Raw genomic sequence first — 19947 nt, 5'->3', positions numbered from 1 at the left:
GATCCCCCCTCAGTCATCTTTTTTCCAGGCTGAAGAGACCCAAATCCCTCAGCCTTTCTTCCAGTCCCCTCATCTTCTTGGTAGCCTTTTACTGTCCCCTCTCCAGCAGTTCCCTGTCCTTCTTGAACCGGGGAGCCCAGAACTGGACACAGTACTCCAGGTGCGGCCTCACCAAGGCAGAGCAGAGGGGGAGGATGACCTCCCTCCACCTGCTGGCCACACTCTTCTCAATGCCCCCTCAGGATGCCATTGGCCTTCTTGGCCACAAGGGCACATTGCTGGCTCATGGTCATCCCGTTGTCCCCCAGGACTCCCAGGTCTCTTTCCACAGAGCTGCTCTCCAGCAGGTCACCCCCAACCTGTCCTGGTGCGGGGGGTTATTCCTCCCCAGGTGCAGCACCCTACGCTTGCCCTTATTGAATTTCATGAGGCTCCTCTCTGCCCAACTCTCCAGCCTGTCCAGGTCTCTCTGGATGGCGGCACAGCCTTCCGGTGTGTCAGCCACCCCCCCACCTTGGTGTCATCAGCAAACTTGCTGAGGGTGCACTGTATCCCCTCATCCAGGTCATTGATGAATATATTGAAGAGGACTGGACCCAGAACTGACCCCTGGGGAACACCACTCCTCACTGACCTCCATTTATACAAAGTTTTCTTCATTTGAATATATGGGGCACGTCCTCCAGGGACTTGACCTTTTCGCTTGGACGCTGCTATCCGAAGACCTTCCTGTAGAAACTCAGAACCACTATTTGCCTAATACGGCTGATGAAAACTCAAACTTTTCTCAGTTTTTGCTTATTTCAGCTATTCTTCCATATGATTATCCGAACAGAAACGGTGAACTTCATTCTTCCTTAAGTCATTATTACTATTGGCTCCAGGAGTATGTCTGATGTCCACGTTTGAAGGTTGGATAAACAACCAGCAATCCAGATACAAAACAAAAACCACCGGTGGGAGGGTGAAATGAAAACAGATACATTTCCTTTCAAAAATACCAGATTTCATATGGACTCTCACTATTTTACAAAAACATAATGAAGAAGGAGTTCTACAACTCCAAGCTGAAACATGTAACAAACACTGATATATTTTCCGAGACCTCCAGGCGTTGCTCAAGGCTGCGGATGATCACCAGCACTGTGACTCCTGCCACCTCCAGACTCCCGTAACATCCAATGCATGTATTACACATGGTTTTTTTCCAGAGTGAAGTCCACATATGAAAGCGTTTAAAAGTCAAGAGGCAGACTTGACTCTCCATGGGCTCTTCTGCTGCCTCAGTCTCTTCCAGTCCTTAAATAGTGGAGAGTTATGCCCAGCCGTTGGCACAGACTGTCTATGTTAACCATGAAGAAAACACCCTCTGTGTCTTGGTTGCCTTCAAAAGGCTGAAATAACAGAGCTTGTCTTTCAGATGAATCTTTCTCTCCAATGCTGGTGGTCAGACAGACCTGCACAGATGAATTCAACTATAAACACCACAGAGCTAGAAATCCATCAGCTCAGAAAGGCCTTTTCTGCTGGGGTGCTCTTCTCTCCTACGTGCCCGACGTTGAGGCTACAGGAGGGGCAGAGACGGTGATGGGACCTGGCAGGCAGGTCCAGAAACCAGCAACAATGACGGGAATTGCTCAAGAGACCGATGAACCACACCAAGAACGACTGTCGGCACGCCAGGGATGTGGCAGAAAACCAACACGCAGTCTCTTGGGTCACGCGTGTTTCTCTGTCACATCTCCCTGTGGAGTGTGAAGGGCCCCTTACTGCAACCACAACCCCCGGGGAGATCTGTTTTAGGGGACAGAAACCGAAAGGGCCTAATTTTAAATACCTCTGATTGTTCTCATCCTTCAACCTAAAGTTCGGGGCCCTCAGGAAGCCGAGACCTCAGAGCTGTGGCCAGTTAAGCAGCTTCTCACTAGCTAAACTACAGCTGAGGGGGGGAAACCAAAGAAAAGCGGCACGCCTCAGCCCAGAGACTTCAGAAATTAAATAACAACACGAATGCTGGAAGATGAGGACTATTACCGAGTCATCATAAGCTCCTCTAATTATTACAATTATTTTTTTTTTTTCATCTTTTAGAGACAATGTGCAGAACGCCTGAGTCACTTTTACTGATGGCAGCAAATGCATCCGTGCGTTTAAGGAAGGATTTCTCTCTCTCCATTCCTCCTGCATTTACTGGAAGGAGAAGCACCTTTCTGTAGCTCCTCTTCTCCAAAGCCTGCGTTTGCCAATGAGATTTCTTCGAGTCATGTGGCAAATTCTATAATGATCCTGAAAAACGAACTTTGACGGCAACTCTTACCTCCTCTTTAATAGTAATTTCCCGTTCTCTCAGAATGACGTAGCCTAAGCCTTGAAAGGAAACACAGAAGAATGCCACAACATTAGCCCAGATACCTATCCCTGGTAGTGTCTTAATACCATGCAATAATATACTCAGTACGTTCACAATACCACACGTTATTTCACAATATGAGTCAACTTGTCATTTCAAGGGTAGCAGAAGTATTGCCGAAACAGGGTCTGCACAAACTCAGTTGGCTCCTGGCTGCTCCTCGTGGGCTACCGGCAACTGAGGTTAACTCAGCAAGAACATGCAGTAAATTCCTTCCGTTTGTTATACAGAAACATTGTAAAAGGAAAATAAAAACCAGCAGAATTTTTTTTTCTTGAAATGATAACAGTAAACATGTTATTGAGGACATAAATGGAGAGAAGGTCTCACCCAAGAGATGAACTGAACTGAAGTGCAACATCGCCCAGACACAGCCCACCCACGCGCAGTGCTCCTGGCAAGAAAGTTGTTTCTTCTCTTGCAAAAATAACCCCAGAAAACGCCCCAAACCTTCTAAATTAATCCCAGACAGCATCAAACTGGACTGTTGTGTCGAAGTGCCGTTCAAGTGCTTCCCTTCAGGCTGGAGCGAGGGATCCCTGCCCGCCCCAGGGCATTCAGTTAACGTGAAACAACATTTTAAAATAAAGTTTTAACAGTTATCTAAGGCATAATGACACCTAGTGTTACTCAAGGGTGGAAGGAGAAAGAGTTTGGGTTCAGATCTCTGACCACAAGGCCATGACATAATCTTAGTCCCCTGTAGGATCCAACACGACAAAGGTTCCTCGTCCATTTAGACGAAAGTGGAAGATCTGAAATGTTTTTTGGAAGACTTGATCCTACCTGGCCAAAAGCTCACGGACGGACACTCAAGACAATCTCAAACAACAACCATCACCTAACCCTATGTTCAGTGCTCCCTCTCGTGATGCTATTTATTGGCATAATTTATTTTCCTTTTTTACTTTCCGCTTCACCTTCTGGCAGGACATCGGCACTACGTTAGCTGGTTTGATTTGTGTTGAGAATTAATTTTTGCTGAACTTTTCAGATGCCATGGCGCACCACCAGCAGATGAGCTGTTCTGGCATTAAGAAAATAACCTGCATCTCAAGGTAAAAAAACAAATAAAATAAAAATAAGGGAAAGCAGAGACATTTCCAAAATAAGGAAAGCTAGCTGTCCACTTGGAATTTTCTGACGTTGCTCAGGATATCAGGTCAGAAATATTAAAAGCTATTTCAAAATAAAATGCAGTAGTAAAGTCCCAGAGGCCCAATAACAATATCCTTTCTCCATTGTCCTGACTTTGTTTGTTGGAAACAAAGCACACAAATGATTCTAGCGTTCCAGAAACTTTATAAACAGGCAGTGCCTCGTTTGCCCATTCTTCCTACAGAGAGACATGACAGCATAAATGTATTCAATACCTGCTTGCATGCCTTGGGAAAAAATAAAAGAAAATGAACAGCTGCCAAACAATCCAGAAGCAACATGGGCTACGGGGATTCGGGATCGAGAAATCTCCTATTTTGGGGCTCAGCAACACTAGGGAATTGCTGCCATAAACATCACCCTTGCTTAATTATTTAACTTTGGTCATAATTAAAATAAACTAAAAAAAAATACCCAAATGAAAAAAAACAAACAAAACAACAGAGACAGAACAACAACACTGCCGTCCCCCAAAATCCCAAAATTAGTTTTACAACAACAATTACCAATTGCCACCACTTGGTACCGCTTGAGTTTGAGTACGTATCTACCATGACCTGGGTATGAAGCTTTTTTAAGGATTCACTATTTCACAAATTCACGTTACCAAAGAGCGCGTGTTGCAATTAAACACCAGTTTCAGCGTTAGAGATCCTGATCAAAGAGCAGAGGCATGTGATGCAATTGTGTATAAGTTTCCAGGGAGATCTCAAAAGCTAGAAAACAATAAAGACCTAAAAAGCTAGAAAACACCTGGTGGTTTTAAGAGGTTCCCCTGGGAGTTCTTAAATATAGAGTTAGAAATTACACAAATGCCTCTGCGGTTTCTGAGTTTTGTTTCTTTTTGGCCCCGAAAATTAACAGAATCTCTTTAATACTTCTGAAAATTTATTAGCTACTGCTCAACTGCTGTGAATTCCTAAGCGGCAAATTCCAGCATGCCAGCAATTCCCAGCAAATGCGGGAGTACTCCCGATGTTTACACGCTGTATCATTTCTTACTATTGATTTTTAGACGCTGAAACTACCCGCAAAGGTTCCCCTTTCCTTCTACCGGAGATCACAGCAGTATTTTGAAGCTGCATTTATATTCCATAGATACCATCCATCAATACACATATAATCAATACAGTAGTTTAAGAAAAAAAAAATCAAATAAATAAATTTTGAAAAAGACCAGTACTACAAGGAATCTTTAAGGAAAGCATTGTGCCCTTTTGATTTGACCTAATGAGATTTAAAAAAAAAAAAAAAAAAACAAAAACCCCACAAACATCACTTGTGAGAAAGATAAATTTATATAAAACACAGCCGTAACCCCTGAGCTGATACCACCTGCCTTGGCCGAGGGAAGAAGGTTTCTCCTTACGCTCCTGCCTTGCCGTTGACAGGATGAATCAAACCCGTGCTCAACGCGGTCATTTTCCCCCTGGAGCTTTGTTGCTTCTATCCCAGAGGAGAATTCTAGTTTCTATGGAGGGATGAGGATTGCTGTCAGCCCCTTGAAGGGGAGGCCGTGAATAGCCGCAGTGTTGGGCGCTGTGTGACGAGCCAGCTCCAGAGCCGCTCCTGTCGCCCGACACAATGGGCGTCTGTGGCGCCTCGCGTCAGGGCTGAGCAGCAGCCTACCCGGCAGCATCAACAGATGTGCTCATATCGCCTCCGCTGAAAAATACTCAAGAAATACAACGTTTTCTTAAAAACTTCAGCTTTTCCATTTCATTCTTGCATTTTGAAGCAAGTGTCAATAACTGCCATCAAAGCCAGGGAGCGTCTTGAAACGCGAGGCAATTGGGAAGTGTGCTTACCTAAGTGAAAGCTACAGCACAGCCAGATTCAATTCATTAAAACACAAGGGCAGACCTTGCTATAAAAATAATTTTTATAACAAAGACTTTAATGCACGAAAGGATACATTTGCAACGTGTTTTCTGGATCCCGGTTGTCATTCAAAGCAGAAACAGGAGAGCCCATCGCCCTCACCAGCTGCGACGCCTATCCTACAGCTAGCTACACCAAGAGGGCGATGACCAGCAAAGCCCAGAACTCACAAGCCCGCGTCCACCCATCACACCCTGCTCTTTCTGGGGGTTTTTCATATCCTCCCCCATCTGCCACTCGGCCCAGGTATCACCACAGCCCTCTCTAAAATTCACATTATGTTTTCTTCGTCTTGCCTCTCCCCAAACAGCCCTGTTTCCTGACATAAGCCCCCTCCACCCCTGGAAACTAAACATCAACAGGCTGAAGTTTGGCTTCAAATCAAATCTTAAGATCACACCTTGCTTTATTCCCACTCACACTGTCCATGTGCTTTGCCTACCAATATTTTAATCGGGTTATCATTGTTATTCGCATACTAGAAATGGCACATTTAAAATATTTTAGTCTTGTTCTGTTGGCTTTGGTAAGTTTCTTCTAGTGGTAAGAATCAATCTCTATATAGGTATAGGCATAAATAGATATATAAAATGTACATTACCCAACACTAGGACTCAACCAGTTAATGCTCCCTTCCCTCATCAGAGAGAGGGACAAGGTAGGACAAGCATCTCAAGACGGGAAGTGCCCTCAGCACAGGGCAGAAGCCCACAGGTTGTCCGAATTATCCCTGCAGAAGGTCCCCTCTAACAACTGAAGACAGGTTAAGTAGACCAGCCTGCTCGTGTAGGGGCACAGCGCTGGGGAGCGCACGTACCCGAGTTTATAAACTGGGAAACACAAGTTTTCACATTCACAGTAATACTTAAAATAGCCACGTATCTAGGCTCCTAGAGCCTTTAATTATGTGACATTCACAAATAATTTGCCTTTGAAAACACATGAATACGTTAAATTAATCTTGGAAAAACACAGTATTAAGGAGGACATTTGGGGCTGATAAGTGTGTCAAGAGCAGCAGGCCTCATACACAGATACGGGTTTGAAAACTGACCCAACCATCAAGTTTCCATTCCGATCATGGCAAAAGCAGTAGCGTTAAAACACAACCAGCGTGAACACCCATTTCTCAGAGAGATAAATACAGCGCTGTGTGCATGCAAACAGCGAACGATGGCGGCGAGGCAGCCCGAGGGCTGAGCCTGCTCTGCCAGAAGCTGGGGGGGCACAGCCTCCCACCACCCCCGCACCAGCCGGACCCTGGACCTGCTCCCAAACAGGGAAAAATAATACGAGTTCCCACCCACACGCTGGCCATGAGGACCATCACCCTGAGAGGCTGCAGAGCACATTGCACCCTCCTTGCCATGGGAATAATGTGCAACGTGCCCTTGTGGCCAAGAAGGCCAAAGGCATCCTGGGGTGTATCGAGAAGAGTGTGGCCAGCAGGTGGAGGGAGGTCATCCTCCCCCTCTGCTCTGCCTTGGTGAGGCCGCACCTGGAGTGCTGTGTCCAGTTCTGGGCTCCCCGGTTCAAGAAGGACAGGGAACTGCTGGAGGGGGGACAGCAAAGGGCTACCAAGAAGATGAGGGGACTGGAACACCTCTCTGATGAAGAAAGGCTGAGGGATTTGGGTCTCTTCAGTCTGGAAAAAAGACGACTGAGGGGGGATCTTATCAATGCTTATAAATACTGAAAGGGGGGGTGTCAGGAGGATGGGGCCAGGCTCTTTTCAGTGGCGCCCAGTGACAGGACAAGAGGTAACAGGCACAAACTTGAGCATAGGAAGTTCCACCTAAACATGAGGAGGAACTTCTTTCCTGTGAGGGTGGCAGAGCCCTGGCACAGGCTGCCCAGAGAGGTGGTGGAGTCTCCGTCTCTGGAGACATTCCAAACCCGCCTGGAAGCGTTCCTGTGCCACCTGCTCTGGGTGACCCTGCTCTGGCAGGGGGTTGGACGGGATGATCTCCAGAGGCCCCTTCCAACCCTATGGTTCTATGATTCTATGATAATGCAGCTATTGGGAGGAAGGCAGGATATCCCAGCTCCAGTTTTAACCGTGATGCTCCACACGCGAGGAGCTGCGATACAGCACCTACTCTCTACCAAACTTCAATTTGTCCATCCTCTTAATAAGGGGGCATATGAACCCGAGCACTAAAGTACCATCAAAGGGGCACACCATTCTTTGCAGGACAAGCCTTTTAGGTTTGGGGTTTTAAGTGTTTTTAAAAGCGAAATACAATACAAGCATTTTCCATAAATGTACTTTTATAAAAGGAGTATCTTCAAAGTGATCCTACCACAAATTTTACTAATAGATATCTATTGACGCATCCCAACCAGTCTGCCTGTCCCAATGACCTTGAGTCGTCAGCCTCTATATTATGGCCATAATAAAACACACCCACAGAGAGCAGTAAATGAGGATACGCTATTTTCTGTAATACAGCCCAGATCCCTGAAAACCACTTGAACCACGTCAGGCCCTTTCTTTGTGTTTGTCACAAAGACGGTGTTTCCGTTATTAGCCACGCAAGGGTTATTATGGGGTTTCGCATCAGGGGTGAAAGCCCAGGGATGAGGATGAGAACGCAGCTCTTCATGCCCAGGCAGAGCACACGTATTTTGGGGAAGCAACTGTCACGCATCTGGGTCACGGACGGCTTCAGAAACATATTTTGCTTAAGAAAAACCAAGCCTGATGGATCCAATCAGTGATGCGGATATTAATTACTCACATACAAGCAGGGTTGAGAGCAGCGGGACGGAGCATGGGCAGAGCCTGCCACCAACGCTGTGAGTAACATTACTGCACCTTGAGCAGTACGTGAATGGAATAAGCAGAAATCCACCACCCCTTGAACACAGCTCTGCATAATAACATCATCATTTAAGATGTTAAAAGCTGGCCAAAGCCCTGTTGGGTAGATACGAGGCTGTAAAACAGCACAGTGCAACGACTTCATGTCCAGCTGTAAGAGGAGAGCCTGGAAGTCTTGAAGAAGGAGACTATGTTTTGTAGAGGTCATTAAACTTAAGGAGTTCAAAATAGATAGAAATTTGGGTATGAAGGCAAGAAATAAAAGCGTATAACAAACCTCCAAAAACCGGTACGCAGCTGTGAATGCATTTCTAGCTGAAAACTTGACAAAACCTCGCTTCTTCCCCCCCGGCCCCTCGACAGCTGGGCATATTTCTGCAAACCGCCATCCGGCAGGATAGTTCCTTCCTTTCCCACGCTCTGGAGCTGGTTCCGATTACAGCTCCCAGCGATGGCAGCGTCCCGCGGGGCGGCAGCGCAGCCTTCGGACGGAGGTGCCCTGGGGACCGAAGCTCGGGGATGGTCTGGCCCCGAGTCACACCACATCGCTCGGAAGGGGCTGGACAGTTTCTCTCTGGAGGGGACAGATCTCGGCAGACCAGAGCCAGGCTGGACGGGAACAGAGGATTCTTATCTATCCATCCGCCAAGAAATCCAAGATGAGCTATTTCTCCAAAAATACCAAGTCGCTTGTGCGTCCTACCTTGCCCCAAGGGCGAAGGTAAATAAATGCACCACCTCAAAAACCAGAGGATTTTTCTTTTGCTAATCTACTGCTGGAAGCACAAGCACTGCACATCGTTCATCTCAATCTCATTCTCTTGTAAAGAAATAAAAATCACAGCCCTCCGCCAGAGGGAATTTCCTAACATCGCCTTTTTTTCCTCCTTTCGGCATTTCATGGCCAGCCACCTTTAAGTCCAATTTCACTAGAAGCACACAGAGCATAACTGTTCTTAAAGAACATCTTCAGCACCAAAGCATCCTGCATAGTCTTAGTTACTTAAGCCATGAGAGCCGCATGGATGAGAGGGGCAGGCTGGGGATAAACCGGCCGCCATCCCCAGGCTCTGCGCGCTCCTCCTCCCGACGGCCCCCGGGTTTCACTTCTCTCTTACCCAGTCCCCAAAGAGGAAGAGGAGGTACCTCCGTTTCCCACAGAGGCTGACAGCTCGAAAACATCACTTGCAGCGAAATATCAGTCAGAAAGCGTAATGCCCCAAAGAAGTCGGGATATTATCAGGGAACAGTACGGTGCAAGCTGTTTCAAACTTTGCCCGCAGTTCCTTCACGCTGGCTTTCTCTCCTTCTAGGATACAGATGCCACGGAAGCTCAGTCACTACCAATTTTTTTTCCTAATTTTTTTTTTCTTTTTGTAAGCAGAACCAACATCAGGAATATAGACATTACAGCTGCTAAAAGTGATGGGAAAGAGCCTGGTAGATGAGGACAGACTGAGCACCAAAAAAAAAAATAAATAAAATTCTAGAAGATACTGTGCACAGTTAACCTGCTACTTTTTTTTTTTTATATTTAAATAGAAATCACATTTAATATAACCTTACTGGAGGAAAATGCAGCGTGCAGCCCTGTTGATGGGACAGCAGCAGCCTGGCAGAACTGAGCCTGGAGATGTTAACTGCACGCAGAGCTACGCTAGGCGAAATTTGAAGTCTCTTTTGGAAGGCATTAAGCTTTCATTTCAATGAATAAACTGCTAACCAAGGGCCTTTGGAAATGTAAAACACTGTTTACAGAGAGTTCGGTAATTATTCAGGTTTCTTCCTCTGAAGATCTTGGTAAATGAGGCCAAATTCCAAGGGTAAATAGTTTATCTAGAGCAGTTCTCAAGCTTTTTCAGAAAAAATTACAACTCTATCAAGCCGCACGTACACATAACTTCTAAATAACTTCTGCAGTTTGCTGGTTAAAGATAGCAAAAAAGGAAAAAGTAAGGAATCTGACTGCTAAGGGCTCTCCTGCACATCATTCTGTATCCCTGGTCACGCTATGCTGTGCTCGGGTGAAACAGAGAGGGACTTACCATGGAGTGGGAGCAAATCTCCTCGGAAAAAAAAGAAAAAAATAAATAAATCACACGTTATGATAGCACCAATATCTCAACGCCACGCCTTCCTAAGTTTGTTTCCAACAGTTTAAACGAAGTAATGCAAATAGGTCATTATTTAAATATAGTTCCCCGTTTCCACCTCTTCCTTTCCTCCCCGCCTTCCCAGAAATATTTAAGTCGCTGAAACTTCCTCTCCTCCCAGTTCTGCCGGGAACCGGCGAGGTGCTGGAGGTGGGAGGTTAGCCTGGGAAAAAACAGATTAGAATTAAGTGTTGTATCTGTGGCCTTGAAACGTGCCCTCGGCCGAGTTTTTAATTCGGCTTTTCAAGATTGATCAGCACGTGTGTAATTTAAAAGCAATTTGAAGCAGCAAGCTAGGTAGTTTGACTTAAAATTAATGAGCTTTTGACAACTGCAAACAAAATGATAATGTGAATCCATTTAAACTCATCCCTGTATTTAACAGGAAAAGCATATATCATTTTAACTTGGCTTTTCTTCTGCAATACGAAAGATATTTTACCACAGTCTTGCTCTTGCAAACTTTGCCCAATTGTAGCAGATTGGTAGGAAGACAGGGAGCAGATAAATTAATATTGTTGAGTAATTAAAGTGGCGTTGGACAGTATGACCGAACGCATTCACAAAACTCAAATGTAAATTAAAAAACTCAGGAAGTACCCGAGACATCTAAACCCGTAGAACACGGGATACAAACATTATTCGTAGCCGGTTTAAATCAATAGGCTACTACTCATGGAAAGGCACGGCACCGTAGCCCAAGCAATGTACAGCACATTACAGCACAAACTAAGGCTAGGAAAGCAAAAAAAAAAATTTAAAAAAAAAAAAAATCAAAGGATGAACAGCAAAGACAACAAGATTAAAGGGCAAAAGACAATAAAAATGGAATTTACTAGAAGAAACAGCAAGCAAGGTGAAGGATTAATAGATACAGTTGTATTGGACAAAGATTGGTTTTGTTTGCTTATTTATTCTTTAATTTGCACAACTAGTTTGGAAATCATTTGAGAAACAGCTACAGGTAAAGAAATCGGCATGTTCAGCAATAAAATCTGCTAAGAAAAAGCATAATTTTAAGTACACTTTGAAAGGTTCTCGCCGCTACCGCGTTGGAAGTCTACAAATTGCAACTGAAGCGCACCAGGAGCGAAAGCAGACCTAGGACCAGTCAGGCCGATCAGACAAGAAAGTATCTTAATAAGGTATGGTAAATTCTTTGCAGATTTTACACACAGATGCGCTTACAAATTGCCACATTATACCAAAACTAAATTAAAAGACAGAAAGGTTGGCTGAAAAGGGAATTGCCCCCTAAGAAACAAATAAAAATGCATCCCATGCAGCAGTGAAAACTGCTCTGAAGCTGAAGAATTACAGCTCTTGATAAGGAAATATTGACGGATCCTTTATCAAATACACTGACAACATGAAGGTCTTCAACCACGAATTCTCATCGTTGGCTTCAAGTCGTGACTACACAGGCTTTTTTCTCTCATTGATCAAAGAGCGTTGCTGATAAAAATTTTAATTAAAAAAAAAACCAAGGGAGGTAACAAATTCTGGGACCAAATTCCAAGATAAAGGAAGACGTAGCATGAACCTCACGGAGCGCGGTCCCACCCTTGAGCGTACACAGACAGGACACCAGTAGACCATGGGGCACCGTGACCTTTGGGTGGCCAGACCGCAGGCCGGGGAAGTACTAGCTCTATACGAACAACCAAACCGTTCTGTCCTCCTTACGATCCACGTTACACCATGTCCACAGGAAAGCGCTGTTTAAAAGCATCGTGCTCCCGTACTTCATCTCAGCCTTTGTCTATGCTGGCCCATAACCAACTCTGCTGGTCTTCGGTCAGTCCCTTGCAAGGGGCACCATCATGAACTACAGCAGCGCTCCATTTTCTCTAAGCTTGCTTTAAAGGTTATTTCAGATGAAAGAGGTATCGATTTTACTGAAGAACCACAACAATTAAAGAAAAAAACCAACCATCAGGAAACCTGAAACCCATTGGCCTCAAGAGAGTAAGAGCTCGTCATGAACGTTTAGTCGCATATTTAATTCCGCGTTGTTTTATAATGCCTCCGGAGCCACAAAACCTACAAGCAGGAGGAGACCTCTCAGTTCATCTAATTCCCTTGCTTTGGCAGAAAAGTTAATCCTCCAGCTTATCTAATTATTTTGTCCTGATCTTTTTAAAGTCAGATGAGTAACACACTTCGCGCTTGCTTCCCTTGTAAATCTCCTGCTATTTGCTTTTTCTTAACAAATCATAATACTATTGACCCAAAGCCTTTTCGAGACTGCATTCTTCCTGCTGATTCTTGATGTTGCTGCATCCTTGTTTGTGTGCGTTCTCTTCAGCGAAGGGCAGCGCGATTGCTCCAGCTCCGTCCAGCTGCGGGGGCATCCTGGCTCCCGTCCCGCGTGAAACACCTGCCTCTTCTCAACAGCAATAATCCAAAAACTCCCACTTACATCCCTCCTGGATTGTTTTGGGTTTTTTTTAAGTTGTATATCATCACGCCTCTACCTGATTTGCAGCTCTGGTTTTTGGTTTTACCTGCTTGGATCTCTCTTTCTTACTGAAAATTATTACTTTACATTAGAAAAAGAAAATCTCGGATAACCAAAGTGTTCAGGACTGAGCACTTTTTCCTTTTGAAGAGGGGGTAAAAGCATGGGTAGAAAAACCCACGACTGAGTTGGGCCACATTTCCCAGGTACAATAAGCTGTCATTGCAAGCATCAAACTACCTCAACAAATTTATTTCCAGTTTTATTTCTTCCCTTAGCCAGGAAACGCCTTTGAACACAGATACATCACTTCTGCCTGGGCGAGCACCAGATCTCTGCGAGAAGCTCTTTTTCCTTTGCCGCTTCACTTTGCTGGCTTACTTCGGAAGAAAAAAAAAAATAAATAAAAAAAATCTAAGCACACTGCAATCAAACTACAGTCCAACAGCATCACCCTCTCCTATCAGTAAGAGGATCTCCCATCTATTCTTCCGTTTCCCAAAGGCATCCTCTGCAGACAACGCAGAGGATTTTGGCAGGCAAAAGGATATCGCTGATGGAATTATTACACCTGCAGTAAGTCGACTGAATTAAAAAGCACAACGCTGTGCACATGCCTTAAAAACACGTTCGATGTGGTGAATAACTCAAAAAATAAATCCTGTACAAATACTTCAATAAATTGCTGCTGCTGAGTTTCTCCTGATCTCAGTCTTATCAGTATCTCATTTCAGCTCTAGCTTACACAAGTTTTCTGGTCTGTTGTACGTATATATTTAAAAAGATATCTACATTTCAGCAAAAAATTTGGAATAAATACAGGCACTTTTTAAAATTTAAACATTAACCCTTACAGCATTTGGGATTATACAATACACATTGTTATCAGACAGGACAAAGACTACTCCTGGATGAATCCTTGTGCAGAAGGGCAGAGGCAATGGGTAAAAGAGGTAAGATTACAGTTTAAAAGGATGCAAAAAAAAAAAAAAAAAAAAAAAAGAAACAAAACCAACAACCCTGCGCAGAGCAGCCTGGTGGCTACAGCCACTTTTCATTCAGCTTGAGTTCTGCTGCATCACATCGCAAATCAGTTAAAGCAATATCTGAATCGTTCCCTAAGACAGCTCCCAGCCCATAAAACGAGCATCACATACAGGGTGCCCATAAACGGTGCTCCACAAAGAACACGCAATTCAGAACTCTTTAATAATGTATCAACTCAATTTACAATACTTTCGATTATGGGGCACCAAATTACATTTTGGGTTACAGAGGGATCGTGCTTTCATTAATATTGTATCCAGAGATCAATAATGAAATGCCTATCAAGAAACAAAGCCCTGCTCACCGCAGGCATCACGGCGGCAGCCCCCAGGTTTGGCTCCTCCGCTGCTGCTTCCCAGGTGCCAGGGATGCCCGGCTGGAAAACCGCAGCATCCCAGTACGCGCTGGATGTGGAGCAAGTGCCAAAGCTTCAGTTTGCAGACGTTATTCACCAGGAACGCCGCGTTGCCCTGTTCTGACTACACTATTTATATACTAATTTAAAAAAACAAACAAACAAACAAAACAACAAGTATTTCTCTGAAATGCAGCATATGGATTACATTCCAGGATCAGCTAAACTGTGTTGGTTATCTCTAAACTCGAACACGATGATTACAGTAACAGACCTTCCATTTTAAACAGGCAGCGATTTCTTATGCCTCTCTCCCTCTGCTTTGAACGCAGCACTCTTGCCAACCCAGACAAAACTCTTAAGAGCCCTTTACGCCTTTCAGTAAACTCAAGGATGCACCTGTATACTCAGCCATCTCCTCACCTTGCCCTCAATTGCTACATTTTATATAGAAATTAAAATGCCAGCATAGAGTGGTCTAGGTTGGAAGGGACCTTTAAAATTATCAAGTCCAACCATTAACCCAACACTGCCAAAACCACCACTAAGCCATGTCCCTCAGCACCACATCTCCCCATCATTTATGTACCTCCGGGGATGGTGATTCCACCACTGCCCTGGGCAGTCTGTTCCAATGCTTGATAACCCTTTCGGTGAAGAAATTTTTCCTAATCTCCAGTCTAAACCTCCCCTGGCGCAACTTGAGGCCGTTTCCTCTTGTCCCATCGCCTTACTTGGGAGAAGAGACTGACCCCCACCTCTCTACAAGCTCATTTCAGGTAGTTGTAGAGAGCGAGAAGGTCTCCCCTCAGCATCATCCTCCCGAAACCAGAGGTTTTATGGCATGGTCCTCAGCTCACGGGTTTGTCCCGCGGAAGACAGGTCGCTGCTGCTTCCCCCATCCTCTGGGCAGGAACAAGAGCCCACACTGCCCCCACCTCTGCTCCATGCAGAGACCAGCCACCACCCCTCAGACGGTTCCTTCTTACCGACCCCCTGACACTGACGGAATAGCATCTTCTAGCAAAAACATCTGTTTTATTGCCAGCTGCTTTTGCTGAGAAATTTTCAGAGTACTTCCAGATACAGAGTCATTCCCCTTAATGTTTCTATATAAAGGCAATTTTTTTCCACAAAAGCATCTTCATTCATTGCTGATGGCCTTCAAGTGCTCTGATACAACCTTCAGCCACAGGATCTCCACCTCGTGCTAAGCCCTGCCATAAATCTCTGCTGAAGAGTATTTTGGAAACAGAGATTGAAATACAGTATCACATTCACAAAATGACAATATCATTCAAAGGACGTACAAACATAATCCTCAGGTTCTCCATATAATTGAACAATTTCTCCTGCAGAAGCTCCCACTCCTTCTGTGAGCAGGGTGGACTGTGTTCATATCAGTAAGGCAAGCATCCAGTATTCCTTTTTATCTTTCTGGTTTTCACCCTACACACCATTCAGCACTTCACAGAATCACAGACTGGCAGGGGTTGGCAGGGACCTCTGGAGATCATCCCGTCCAACCCCCTGCCAGAGCAGGGTCACCCAGAGCAGGTGGCACAGGAACGCGTCCAGGCGGGTTTGGAATGTCTCCAGAGACGGAGACTCCACCAACCTCTCTGGGCAGCCTGTGCCAGGGCTCTGCCACCCTCAGGGTAAAGAAGTTCCTCCTCATGTTGAGATGGAACTTCCTATGGTCACTTGCCTCGGCTCTTGTTCTTTGCTACAGCATGACTGACCTGTTCCAAAATCTTGGTGAACACATTCACAGGACATCATCAAACATGAAGAAGTAAAGAAGTATATAAGCACTTTACCGATAACGTGCGTGGCTGACTTCTCAGAAGACACCAAGGACAGCTGTGACCAGGCAACATTGCACTGCAGATTTCCTACAGCTCTTTTCCACTTTGCAGTTTGTCAACCCACATCCACCTATTTTTCTTCACGTAACCTCTTAAATGAAAGAGGAAAAGGTCACCAAGTACACCGGTGGAAGTGTTCCTGTAACATACTTTAAAACTGGTTCAGTCAATAACACAGCTCCGCAGCTTTGGTCCATAACTCAATGGCTCAAGAAAATAAAACCAACCCAACTTATGACACAACGTGTCATACAGAAGAATCAAAAAAGCACACAGCGGCCACAGCGTGAGGCAGGTGCCTTGCAATCAACAAACGATGAGAGCAGGTTTTGCTATAACGAAGCACACACCGTCCTATGAGAATGACGCCAAGAAAAGACAAACTTCAAGATCCCCGTAAGCCACTGCTGTCACCCTCCTTCCCGCATGAGGACCACGGCTCTACTTATGCCCTGCTTCGGCCTCACGAGAACCCGCCTGGAAGAGGAAGGTCTTACATAGACCTCAAACCATCACTTTCCAGCTTCCCATAATTTCAGCCCACACGGTGCATTTCCGACATCGCCCAGGCCGTATAATCTGGGAATGCAACGGGGGGGCGGAAGAAGAAAAATAAGATCAAGAAAAAAAGGGATTCAAGACAGCTGTTCTGGCAGAGAGCCCTTCGCTCGTACAGCTGGAAAAACCTGATTGCGTTAGATAACAGATAGATAAACATAAACATATGAAGTGGAAAAGGGGAAAGGAGGCAAGATACAAAAGCGAACTAGGACCCAAGTGTGCCAAAATTATCATCTTTGCACCTGCACCTCACAGGCTGAGGATAAATTACTGTAGTCCAAACGGCAGCATCTCACTGATTTGAGGTATGCGAAGATGCCTGGGTTTATTAAAGGGATCCAGGGCACGGGAAGCTTTTCAGTTAAATTCAGTTTTCGTTTTTCACTTGGAAGAATATATTAAATGCATTTAAGGAACAGAGTATGTTAGCCAAAGCACAGCCAGCAAGGATGGCTGGTATGACACAGCTCCGGTGTAATTCTTCTATTTGTCAGCAAAGTCAGAGCAAATTAAAGCAATCAAACACGACACCCACACCATTTTGTTCCTCGCGTTATATTCTATCCCTTCTTCTCCCACGTTTCTAGAACACCTGATTTTTGTCCCTTGAGAAAACAAACGTTTTTAGCTTAACTCCCTCCACTCCCCCTCGCATAGAGCTCCCGTAGGTGATGTTGGCATCCCCGCCAGCACGGCCCTGAGACCTCAGCCGGGTGGCAGGGAGGTGGGACAGCCTCGCTTGTCCCACCTCCATCCTTACCCCCATCCCTCTGGGGGCACAGAGCAGAGGCAGGCTGCCCCGCAAGCCCCCAGCACCACTGACACTAATTACAGACCGTTACCCCCCCGCTTGTCATCAAGTTTCCAGCTGAATGTCATTAATTTTCATCAAAAGCGACTTTCTTTATTTGTTTTTACAGGCCCCAAAGCACAACAATTACAGAAGCCGAGATTGACGCGCACATAATAAATATTTTTCAATTCTCAGCCTCTTTATTTCTACTTTCCAAGTTTTCTCATAGAGCTTATAAAATCTTAGGGAAAGAAAAAGCTTGACAAGCGATGTCATTTCTTTTAACTCAGCGGCCTCTACCCCGTAGAAATCAGGCACGGGCAGTGGTTTAGAAGCCAGGCAGCTGAACACACAGCAAATCACCTCGCTCCATGGAAATAAGCCACAAGGAGAGGAACCTCACAGAAAAACTGAAAAAAAAAAAAAAAAGAAAAAAGAGACACACCCTTTCCCAATTAAAAAACACTGTTCAGTCTCACAGCAGATATCCATTAACCCTTTCTACAACCCACAATTAAAGTGCAAAAACAATCCAACGGCTGGAGACAATTAAAAGTTGTCTTTTTGTTATCTTTGTGAGGTTCGTCGTTATTTTTCCCACTATTTTAAGCAAAACTGTAAGCAACGGGGGGGGAAAAAACACAATACCTTTGGTTTTAGAAATAATACATTTGATTTTTTCCATGAAAGCCTCATCTGATTTCTCCCTGACAGCCTATATAAGGAAAATATTAAGTTTTTCATGAGCTGCAGGATTTACACCTACCTCCACGCACCCAGGCGCTTTCCTTGTCAGTGGCTCCGGGCTCTCCGGAGCCTGGCCGTGCCCATCGGCTCTGCCAAAGGGACAGGGCCTCTGGAGAACACCAAGGCCACCCGGGCAGCACCGACACCGGTTCCCCCCATGACCACCTTCCTCCAGGCACCACTTGGTGCCAAATCACAGCGTTTGCTGGGGCACCGCGCTGTCGGCAGCATGAACCGACTGGACAACATCATAGGAAACCAATAAATGGCACAAATGGAAGCCATACGGGTTTTAAACAATGCTAATCTTGCCCAAAGGAGAGGAAGAGAGTTCGTACACAGCCACGTCACCCCTCTGTTGTTCGTCCAAACACTGCATTACGCCCACAACCCCGCTCACCTCAGAAAGAGCAGGATGAAAAGGGTGTTGATGACCCCGAAAGGAGATAAGTGGCTTTTTAGAGCCGAAGTTCCCACTCTGGCCCCATCCTGGGGGCCGGGGAAGCTCCCGGCAGCCAAGACTCGGCGCGTCCCAGCTGGGAGGCGAGGTACCAGGGATGCTGCCAGCCGGGCGCGACGCTGGCCCCGATGCTCCCTCCCATCGCCCAGAGACCCAGCCTGGGGTAACAACCCCCGGGGAGGGGACAGCCGAAGGTCCTCGCTGCCCTCTCGGCTCCCGCGGCCTCTCCCTGGGGGCGATTCCCGAGGGCGGGCATCCCGCCGAGAAGAGGACGCGCGTGTCCCCGCCCGCCCGGGGGGGACCGGAGGGCAGCGCGGCCGCGGGCAGGAGCACGCAAACGCCGGTGGCTTCCCGAGGCGGACTCGGGGGAACGGCCCGGTCTCCCGCGGGGACCCGAGGGCATCGCCCGGCCGCCCTTCCGCGCCCGGCGGCCACGAGGTTGCCCCGCGGCGAGCAGCCCGCCCCGGCCCCCCCCACCCCGGCCGGCACCTGCCGCAGCATCCCCGCCGCCCCCAGCCCGCTGCCCGGCGGGTCCGTCCTTCCCTCCTTCTCCTTCTCCCCCTTCCCTCCCTCCGTCCCTCCGCCGTCCCGGGCTCCGCTCACCTCGCCGGCTCCGTCGGCGGCGGCTCCGCGGGGCCCCCGCGGGCGCGGCCGGCCGCGGGACGCCCAGGCGGTCTCCGGCCCCAGGCGGCGGGCAGAGGCGGCGGCAGCCAGGCAGGAAATTTCCCTTCGCCGCCGCCGCCGCCTCCTCCTCCTCCTCCTCCTCCTCCTCCTCCCGCGGCGGCGGCGCGGAGCCGCCTGGCGGACACCGCCCGCATCGGCAGCGGCGGGAGCGGAGCGGGGGGCCGGGACCCGCGGAGGGGACACCCCCCCGCCCAGGGCTCACCCGCGCACCGGCGGGTGCTTAATCACCGGGGCTCCCTCCTGCTGAAAAGATTCGGTCTGGGGATGAGGAGCCGCAGCACCCCCAGGCAGTTTGGCAACGACACCGAGCTGTGTGGAGCGGCCCCCACGCTGGAGAGGAGGGATGCCATCCAGAGGGACACGGACAGGCCGCAGAGGTGGGACCATGCCAACATCATGAAGTTCAACAAGGCCAAGGGCAAGGTCCTGCACATGGGTCGGGGCAATCCCAAGCACAAATCCAGGCTGGACGGAGAATGGATGGAGAGCAGCCCTGAGGAGAAGGAGCTGGGGGTGTTGGAGGACAAGAAGCTCAACACGAGCCG

The 19947-nt window shown here is 47.0% G+C and overlaps 1 protein-coding gene across 4 annotated transcripts in view; it reads right to left on the bottom strand.

The window, feature by feature from the left end:
• The window catches only part of PTPRE (protein tyrosine phosphatase receptor type E), a 109976-nt gene extending 90502 nt beyond the window's left edge, over positions 1-19474 (bottom strand). The window contains exon 1 of one of the 4 annotated variants that reach the window (XM_074591204.1): positions 19322-19474. The gene's annotated coding sequence lies outside the window, so the exon portion shown is untranslated. Of the gene's footprint in view, positions 1-4903; positions 5044-19321 lie in introns of those variants that run through there. The other 3 variants (XM_074591206.1, XM_074591205.1, XM_074591207.1) reach the window with 3 other exon arrangements.
• Between the last annotated feature and the right edge of the window lie 473 nt (positions 19475-19947).

This window comes from Larus michahellis, chromosome 6 (assembly GCF_964199755.1).
Source record: "Larus michahellis chromosome 6, bLarMic1.1, whole genome shotgun sequence".
In the NCBI taxonomy this organism is placed as follows: Eukaryota; Metazoa; Chordata; class Aves; order Charadriiformes; family Laridae; genus Larus; species Larus michahellis.
Note: the sequence above shows the minus strand (reverse complement) of the source record. Positions and strands in the feature narration are given on the sequence as shown.